A 10,587-nucleotide genomic window follows, 5' to 3' on the forward strand; every position below is an offset into this window, starting at 1 on the left:
GGCCTCTCTCATCTTTTTAAGTGGGATAACTTGCACAATTGGTGACTGACTAAATACTTATTTTCCCCACTGGATGTCTCCCAGTGGCATGCCCCTCATAGCCACCAAGGATGTAGACACACTCCTGTTAGAGTGGCATACAATCCCAGAGGAGGCAGTAGCCCCCACAGATTTATAAGCCAGCACAATGGCACCAACAATCCAATGCAACAGCCTGTGTTTTGACAGGGCTCGCCCCTTGTTCTTCCCAAAATGGCACACAAACAGCTCTGTCTGATCGCCTCGTAGCCTCGTAGCCACGATGTACAGCTGCAATGCCCGAGTTGGGCACAGCATGTTTGCCAACCTCTGTTCCTCAGAGTGGAACGGGGGAGGGCAGTATGCCCCCAGCTCGATGGCCGTGTTTACATAGCGCGGAGGCAGAACTTTGGGAAGAAAGGCGATGTTCGGCCATAATGTTACCCCCCAACCAGCCTTTCAACACAGTAAGGTAAGGGTGATCGCATAGTGCATGGAGCTCACTGACTTGTTTAGCTGTTGTCAGAAAGGCACCACTCAAAGAAACCAGATTTAGTGGGGCAATACATGTTAGCTCAAAAGGCAGTTCACTAAGGGCCTTTAACACCAGTGGAAGGTCCCATGCTGCCGCTGGCCTTTGTAATGGGGGGATGCAGCCTCCTGACGCTACGGAGAAACTGTGTCACACAATAGTGTGCCCCTATTCATCTGCCATCAATATCCCCAAGATTAGCTGAAATGGCAGCTAAATGCACCTTAAGGGTTGATGCAGCTCGTCCAGCATCAAACAGACCCTATAGGTACTTCAGGATGTCCTGTAGGGAACAAACTGGATCCACCCCCTTGTGGCTGCTCCATTCTGAAAAACACCACCAACAAAGAGAAGTCCTCATCGTAGAAGGCGCTCTGGCATTCTGAAGTGTTTGCTGAATGGAGGGCTCCAGACCTGCTAGAGGCTGCCGGCCCCCCTCAGCGGCCACACAGTGAGGAAAAGGTGGCCTGGTGCTTCAATAAAACTGAAGAACACGTTCAGAGTCCAGGGGCCTCATGTACAAAGACTTGCGGGGATTTCTTACTAAAACCTGACGTACGGTCAAATCCAGAAAACGGCGTACGCACAAAAAAATCCAGATGTATCAAACTGTGCGTACGCCTGAATCCACGCACATTGCTTTTGTACATCACAATTAACGAGGAGCTGAGCGCAGGTAAGACACCTTCCCTGACATGTTAAACAGATGCTAATTACTTCCTGAATGTGTGAAGGACACGTTTGAGTGATCCCTGCACGATCAGAAATGATTTCTAATGTCATAAAATAATAAAGTGCGTGTGAAAAAAAATCCTAAGTAAAAATAGGAATAAAATATGTTTGTCACGCAAAGAACAAGTGATTGTTTGTCGGTGTGTGTGTGGGCGCAAACTGCTGTGTTGCACAACCGGCTTATCCATCCATTCTGAGTCTGAAAATATTAACTTTGCGCACGAGTTTATTACCATAATTACTGTAAACACAGAGGAACTTAAATGTTTGGTAGAACATAGATCTTTGTTTATTTCATAGCTGATATTAAGAAACGAGTCTCTGCGTCTCAGCAGAGTTCACATGACGTGACGTGATGTTGGAAAGTCCTCACAAACGCTGCGCGCACCGCAGCCTTTGTGCACAGTCTGTTTGTCTGTCAAGCTTTTGCTCTCCTACTAACAGCATTTTCACAAGTTGTAAAGTGTACTTCCACGTGTCATTTTGGAGAAATCTACAACATAAACGCCAAGTATGAAACACCTCCACTGCCGGCGAGGGTGCGCGCTCCAGAGCGCGACCATAACTCAGCCTTTAGAATCATGGTGATGTTACATGCTGTCTTGAGATGTAGAGAAAGAAATGCAATTCTCTTCACGTTACGAGAATAACTGAGAATACGTTAGCAGCGGGAGGAGTGTCCTGCTGCAGTTGCTCTGGTACCGGTTTCGGACAGACAGCGAGAACAGCTGATCAACCATGTGAGGTAAATGTTTGCTACGTCAGAACTGATTCGACAAATGTTTCCATCTCTCCTTTTGCACATTAAGTCTTAAAAAAACACCTCAAGCGAGCGTATCAACTTTCATACGAATTAGAGAAAGTTTTTTCCAATCATGCCGTTTCCATTCACCTTTTCTGATGTGATACTTCAAAATGCGCATTAAAACACGCTGATGGAAACACGGCTAATGTGGGAGCAACCTTGTCAATAATTGGTGGTGGGTGACAATTTTGTTGTTTACATTGGCTGACAACAAAAAAGAACCTTTGATTGTCACCATCACTGAATGTAGAATACACCTCTTCAGTGACATGCAAACATAGCCTTCACACCTAAAGTAAATTTGCCTGATAATGATCTTTGCTCAACCCTCCTCAATCATGACTGTATGCCTCCCCTCACTGCTAACGTGATGTAAGCCCAGAATGTGTGATTAATGTCTGCAACCAGGGAAGGAAGAAAAGACAGAGGGACAATGTGACACAGACAGAGGTACAGTTAGCCTGGTAAAAACCAGACCCATGTCCTTTGCTTTGCTTTGTACGAGGGTCTGGACTCTTGGCTATAGAGAAGCAATTCTTGCTGGAGGCGTGGCCTCTGTTGATGTTTAAAATGATTGGATCGGGTGGCCACAACGTATGTACGTCAGCTCCACTGTATATATATATATATATATATATATATATATAAATAATCTTCTTAATTTTGTTTTGAAAACAGATTTGCAAATGGAATATGAACACACAAGTGAATGNATGCCACAAATTCTCCTAAATCACTCGTACGCACAACTTAAGAACAAATCTGTGCGTACGAACGGTTCTTGCATGAGGCCCATTAATTCTCAGCATAAACCCTTAAATGATGAGTAACTCTAGATAATGGGAGTAACTCCAATGATGAGGTAGACATCGTAAGAGACATTTAAAAAGAAGACGGTCTGATGTTAACTTCTAAAGTGACAAAACAGTCACAAAAATATTTCACCTTGAGAACAGTTGTCTTTTAATTTAATGTATAAAAGAACAATAAATCTGAGCATCATGAGAAGAAAACGGCATTAAAATTAAAATTGTTTCATTTTTGTAGGCTTTAGTAGCAAAGCCAAGGCTCAATGTTTGTTCTCGTCTGAATTGAGCAAAAAAAAGTTTTATTATTGTTTATTTTTATGTGAAAGTAAATGGTTTGCTCCATAGATCATAGTCTTACTGCTCTCAGTTGCTTGGTTACTGTCACTTATAATGAGAAGTTGTGGAGGAAAACAAAAGGGATTTTTGATCCCTGAGGATTATGTCTTGTTCAGTGCCTCGAATAATGAAAGTCACATTTAGGCTGCAAAGTATTTTGAATATTCACAATAACCTCCTTCCCCCAGTAGGATTCATTATAGCGATTAAAAAGCGCTGCTCAGATTTCTATCCGACAAGAATCTTCTAGATGACTAAGCTCGGTTCAAAAGCAAAACTAAAATTATTGGAAAGAAAAATAAATGGGTAAAATTGGAGCATAGCAACTTTTCTGGTTGAAACATTTCATTAAAATGCCTTTGTACATCAGATTCTTTGCTTGATAAATTATATTTTCCAAATAATATTTTCTGCAAGCCCTTACATAAAAAATGATAATAATTCAACATCCTTAAAAATCTGTCTAAATAATGTCCTGACACATGCTTAACAAGATACAGTATTTAGAAAAATCTAACAAGGTTGAGTCAGATCATCTGGACAGGTTCTTTTTTGTTGAAATGTTCAGTCTTTTGTACAAAAGACTTCTCCAGTCTTAAGGGTAAAGAATATTTGTTTTCTATCTCTAAATCTGGTAAATATGAAGCAATAAAACATGACTATTTTACATAAATAAGAAGTTGTTCGTTATGATAAAAAAAACTGGAGAAATAATTACATTTTTAAGACATATCAAAGCATGGATTTCCTTCACGACATATCCGCCCACACTTAAATGCAAATATTATGGTCAAAGCTGAGGAGAAATTGTTGGTTGTACACTCTAAAAATGAAATGTTGGATTTACTTAACCATGTTATGTGACCCCGTTCCACTTAACTGAGTTGAGTAAATTCAAAGCAACATACTCATGTTCTTTGGTTAAAAAACTGGTATATTGCTTTGAATTTACTCAACTCAGTTAAGTGGAACGGGGTCACATTACATGGTTAAGTAAATCCAACATTTCATTTTTTACAGTGTATAAAGTGAAGAAAGACTATTATTAGAAATTTTAAAAAAATGTTTTCACACTTTCTGCTTAAAAGCATTCTCATTTGTTTAGAACAAAGAAGCCAAGCTGTTACGAGTGAATAAATAAAAGCTTTAGACAGTTCAGATTCTGTGTTTCCATCAGATTTCTGCATGGTGCCAATCTTTGATGACACTTTGAATGTTGGTCAAATTTGGAAAATTGCTCCTCAATTTTTTTGGAACCAGTCCTTCAAACTCTTCTGCTGCAGGTGAAAATTATTTCAGGCACCTGAAAAACATTTTTATGGATTTCCTACTTGTTCACACAATAACGCCCTCGCAGGTCAAAAAGGTGCACTCATAAAACTTGCTTGGAAAGTGTCAAACTTATGTGCAGCAATGGTCGATCAGAGGTTTTCTTGTGAGCATTTACATCATTTCTTTAGAGCCATCAAACTGTTTTCCAAACTTTCTATTTAAGACTTTTTAAATTTAGGTTCTTATTACTCAAATGCAGGCAACTAAACTGTTAAAAAGCTATAAAATATACATAAAAAAACCATCACATTGCAACAATAAAGGATTGTGAAACCCAAAACAGTATACAAATACAAAGAATTTTTGTTAATAAAAAAACAGATATTTAAAGTAATTTTTACAGTCATGATATGTGGAAAACGTTTAATTGTACTGTGAACATCTAAAGAAATTGTAAAATTTTAAGGAAAATAGAGTGATGTCACAAGTAGTACTATTCTGCAAAACTTTGTTTTGCAATTTTTATACACATTTTTATAGTGAATCTTTTTAAATTGCAGAAAGAATATGTGGTTTAAGTTGGTTTTGTAGGTCAAACATTTGAATATCACAGTAAAAACATAAAATGTTGTGGTCAAAATGTGTCAGTGTTTACATACATTTGTATGTATAAGCTATTTTTAAGCAGAATCATTTGTAAAGATGCTGTATTCTAGAATTTAGTGTCTATTCATTTTGTCTCCAATAATGTAATTCATAATATTTATTAGACCCCTTACCATGAAAGCCAGGTGATCATGTAGCTGTATGTTTGCTGGTTTGTCTGTTTGTCTGTTTATAGCAAAATATTTCATAAACCATTTTTATTAAAATGCTTAGAATCACTCAGCAATATATAACAAATGTTGGAATAAACCTGACTCAAACATAATCAAACTTACAAACACAAACATGAACAAAACACATTTAATTTTAGATAAGAGGCTAAAATTTGTTGTGGCGGCTGAGAGTCATTCACAACACCGATTCAGAGCACCGACAAATTGCTAAAGATTTGTATTTCCCTGAAGGAATTCTACTTTCATTATATCCTGTTATATTTATATCTCAGTCAGTGAACACTGATGATCAAATTCATTAGTTTTAGACAACACTGATTAAAAACTACTGCTCCCATTCTGTTACAGTAAATTGCAGATACTTTTTAAAACATAAATATACCAATTTCCCATGAGAAGAAATGGGTTCAATTTGAATTAAAAACTAAAGACTGACATGTGGCTTAGATTTCAGGGACAAATGGTTGAATCTGCCTGTCAAAAATACAATTTAGGTTTGCCTCTATTGTTACACACAAATGGTGGTAAAACCATATGCGAGCTGTCAGAAAAGAAAATGTGTTTTTCCAAGAAAAATAGTTTCTACGTCACAGATCCAAGCTTTTGTCCATGACTCATGTTTCATTTTACACCCATATCTGAAAAGATGTGTAGTCAAGGCTACCAAGAAATAAAAAGGAAAAAGTGTATTCAAACACAAACCATGAGAGCAAGCGAAACTACATATGCAGATAAAGTTGCAAAGTAGCTACAAATTGCGCTGTTTTATTTTATGTACATCTCTAATGCAATCACAAGTTTGAATATGAAAACTCTTTGAGAAAAAAACATTTGTGTCTAAAACATTAACACATTGTCACAGATTTCTTTCTCATTTCTTCCAGCTGAAGAGGGACCAGAATGAGCATGACATCACAGGAAAATTGACCTTTGACAAACAAAAATCATCTAGTAATTATTTTTATTCCATTAGAAATATGTTCAATGTCTTAATTAGCTGATGTGAACAGGCGACAGGTGGAACAGGCTCCACCCACACCTGAACACGACTGATCAGAAATTTAAATTGAATAAATGCAAGGTTCGTTTAATTCATGATTTATGTTACTAGGGGTGTCCAGATACCATTTTTTTCTCAAACCAAGTACTTCAATATGGGTACTTGCTGACACTGGGTTAAAATACTGAGTACTTACAGAGTTGGAACTTAAACATTACACTTTAAAAACACATTACTTTAATTTATAATGAGGTGTCTCTTCTTCCTTATAGGACTACAGCCTTTTTGACTGGATCAAATCAATTATACAGCACGATATATACTACTGCAGAATTTTAAAATAAATTAAAATAACAAATACAATTTTCTTTCAACTTGTATATTTTTTTAAACATGGAACTGACAAACTTTTCACTTAAAATGTAAACTGTAACACATTTAATGGAGTATCAATACTGGTATACTGGTTTTGAGTACTGGGACTTTTGAGTACTTCTAAAAAATGCTGATATTGGTATAAGGCAGGGGTGCCCAAACATTTTCCCCGAGGGGGCCAAAATGAAACTCTATCCATTGCAAATACAGTTATATAAAACATGAAATACAGATACTTGTTTAAGTAAAGTCCTTCATTTTTAATGATTAAGTTGTGCAATGGCCCTCTTTTGTTTTAGTCTGTGCACTTGGAGAAAGTCTACCTTCACTAGAGCCCTTTTATACAGTCATTTGACCAATGGAAATACTGTGTTTCTACATAGGATAACAGATTACAACCTTGTAACTTTGGCAACTGTTGGTGGGCCAAATCAAATGGTTTGGCGGGCCAAATTTGGCCCGCTGGCCCCACCTTGGGCTCCTCTGGTATAAGGAAACCAATAACTGTTACGATTGATATGTGGAATCTATTAATTTTTTTATTAAATTTATTTAATTTTTTTTTCAATACGACGACAAGTTCATGTTTGAATCAAAGGAAAAGCGTGTGACACATTTTAAAAACATTCACTAAATATATTTCCACACGGTTATTCACTGGAATGGTACAATGAGCCAAAACATAATGATTTGAACTGCAGCTCATAAAGAAGAACAAAAAGAAAGTGAACCACAGACCTGGTCTGGGTTTGACTGCTATGACTCAGACATAACTCATCAGTCTGTTGCTGAAAAAAACATTTTTGGCATATCAATAATTTCAAAGCAATGGTTCCTTTGGTTCGTATTCTTCCAACTACAGTTTTCTTTTGAACAGCTGAGTTTCTGTAGTCTGTAATGTTACAACTAGACTGAACAGATTTTGTAAAGTAATGTGTCTTCACAAGGCCACCAAACAAACCATCATATCCCTTTCAACACCTTGCCATGAAACAATTTGGAAGCTCATTTGGCCCTGAGAAGAAAAACACCCACCACAACTCTCACTGCGGTGATCTTGTCACATTCTCCTGTCTTTTCCTCCTGCCTGTAAACAAACATCATGCTGCGAACTGAAACCATTGTTGCTTCCTTTGTGCTCTCCTGAGGAGAAGCTCTGCACCATCTGCATCTGGACTATAAGTGCAGCAGGAGGGATAAGCATGTGAATGCTATCCAGTTGGCTACGGACCATCAACACTCTGACAAATCTCAGTATAGAAATTTGGCTGAGGTATGTCTAGCTCACATATGTAAGCTGCTCAGAGAGATTGGCCACCATCTGCGGAGTGTCACTTCCTCCTCTGCGTGTCCTGGGGAGGATTTTCAGAGATAAAACTTAGCATCAAAATGTGTTCGTCCCAGAGACCCGTATTAACATTTTATTCAAACTATGAATCATATTGTGCTCCTTGAAATAGGTTTGAGTGTATTGCATTTTTAATATTTACATAGAAAACCCCTTTTATTTTATAAATCCTGTAAAGAAATCTTCTGAGAGCCTAAACGACTTCTCGTTGTTATGACCACACCTGGTGGAGGAACACACAGTCCTGTTGCTTAGTGCCTCCAGTCATTTCAAGAAGCAGAAATCACGTAATTACACCTGTCAAACAGATTTCACACAAAATGGAGAGTGCATTTTTGGAAGTGGCATGGATGCAAGTCAACGGAAAGACACATTTAGATGCAAATGCAAACTTGACAGTTTGAACTGACAGGAGGTGTCTAAACGGAAAATGTTTCCACTTGGATGAAAAATAAAAAAACCTATCAGAAACGAATAATGGATTTTATATGTCGGTCTTATGGTCACAAGAGTGAAAGTGAAAAAAAAAACATTAACGGAGAACAAGTTTTAATAGCCTGGTAAAAACCAGACCCAGGTGAAATAAACAACAAGCAGACACTGCGCAATGAAATGCTCCCGAAGAAATCCTTGTCTATGGGAGAAATCCCAGGCGGAGCAGTGAAGGGAAACAAGAATTGAGCAGAACTGCGTAGGAAGGCAAGGACCAGGCTAAAGTTTGAAGGACATTCCCTCAAAACCTGATCCCATTAAAGCTGATATGTGCAAATGATGTGACTTGAAATAAAACTGAATCTTTATTATACTATTATGGAGTATTAGGGCCACACAACAAGATCTGTATTTATTTATGAGAATAAAGTCATGATATTACCAGAAAAAGTTATAATCTTTCATGACATTTCCATTTTCTGTGGGAAGGCTGCTGTGGACAGCCTCTGCTCCCATCCACATTATGTGACGACTAATCTGTCCATTAAATATAATGCCAAACAGCTTAAGTTTAACACATGGATCCATAGTGTTAATAACACCAATACAAACGTATTACTTCATAAGATGCTCAACATTCCTCATTTGAATTATTATTATTATTGTGACTTTGTTCTCATAATATTACAACTTCATTCTCATAATGTTATGACTTATTCTTGTAATATTATGACTTTATTCTTGTATTAGTTAGATTTTATTCTCATATTATTTTGACTTTATTCTCATATTATTTTGACTTTATTCTCATATTATTTTGACTTTATTCTCATATTACTTTGACTGAAATGAGTTGAATGAAACTTTCACTGTGTGGAGTTAATTAACTTGGGGACTCAGACTTGATGTTAAAATTTAATTAAAGTGGCAGAAACTTGGTCTAAATCCATCAGAGACTTGAAGAAGCAGCACTGATCTGTTGAAACAGTGGAGAGTGGAGATCTGGAATATAACTGATTACCAAAAAAAAAAAATACGGGTGATTATAAAAAATATAATACAAAAAAATTCATGTTTTAGGCTGTCTACTGTAGAGAATGGTGTGTTGTGCTGCTGACCTCTTGTCCGCAGCTCCTGTGTGGCATGGGCGGAGCCTCCTTCCTCACACCTGTTGATTATCCTGCTGACGAGCTTTCAAACACACTTTAGCTCCTGGGTGTGATCTATTCATCTCTGGAACAAGTTGGTACTTGGTGACAGCCTCTCTTTGTGTCTCACCTAAGTGATTTTTGAGTAACCTTGTCATTTTGTCTCTTTGCTAAGGATTTCCTTGCCTAACCTTCTCAAGGATGCCCCAGGGTTCCCTTCTTGGACAAACCTTTCATGCAGACCTCTTGACAGGCCCGGTGCTAGTCATTTGGTGTGCCCTAAGCACAATTGCTTTGTGGAGCCCTCCCCCTCCCAGAAATGAAAAATAATTCAGTATCGCCAGTGTGCTTCTCTTTATATATACTGTATATACAGTTTATATACTGTATATATATATATATATATATATATATATATATATAAATAATCTTCTTAATTTTGTTTTGAAAACAGATTTGCAAATGGAATATGAACACACAAGTGAATGGTAAGAGGAGAAATTAAAACTTTGATAAAACTCTATGGCTTTTGCATTGACAAAGGCGCCAAACATTAAATAAAATAAATACATACCACCATTATTTAAAAAGTTAGTTAGGAAAAACCCCGGCATGAACCAATCACTGCCTCGGATTTCATGTTCAAGAGAAATGTCAAGATAAAACTGTGTAAATCCTAAGATAAGATCACTTCAACACACTGATGTTGTCACCTTGTTCTGATTGTCTGTAAATTACATAAAATGTCCTCATTTGCATCATGAATACAGACAAAAATCTCAATTTTTATAAATCAAAAACTCAGCAGCTTTAAAGTTTTTTACGTCTCAGAGCCTGAAGTAATGATGAGCTGCTCCCTCCACCTCCTCTTTGCCACTGTCTGCAGACAAAACCAGCTTCACACACAAACATGCGAAAACAACCTGCTCTGTCATTAACAG

This window comes from Austrofundulus limnaeus, unplaced genomic scaffold (genome assembly GCF_001266775.1).
Source record: "Austrofundulus limnaeus strain Quisiro unplaced genomic scaffold, Austrofundulus_limnaeus-1.0 Scaffold102, whole genome shotgun sequence".
Classification (NCBI taxonomy): domain Eukaryota; kingdom Metazoa; phylum Chordata; class Actinopteri; order Cyprinodontiformes; family Rivulidae; genus Austrofundulus; species Austrofundulus limnaeus.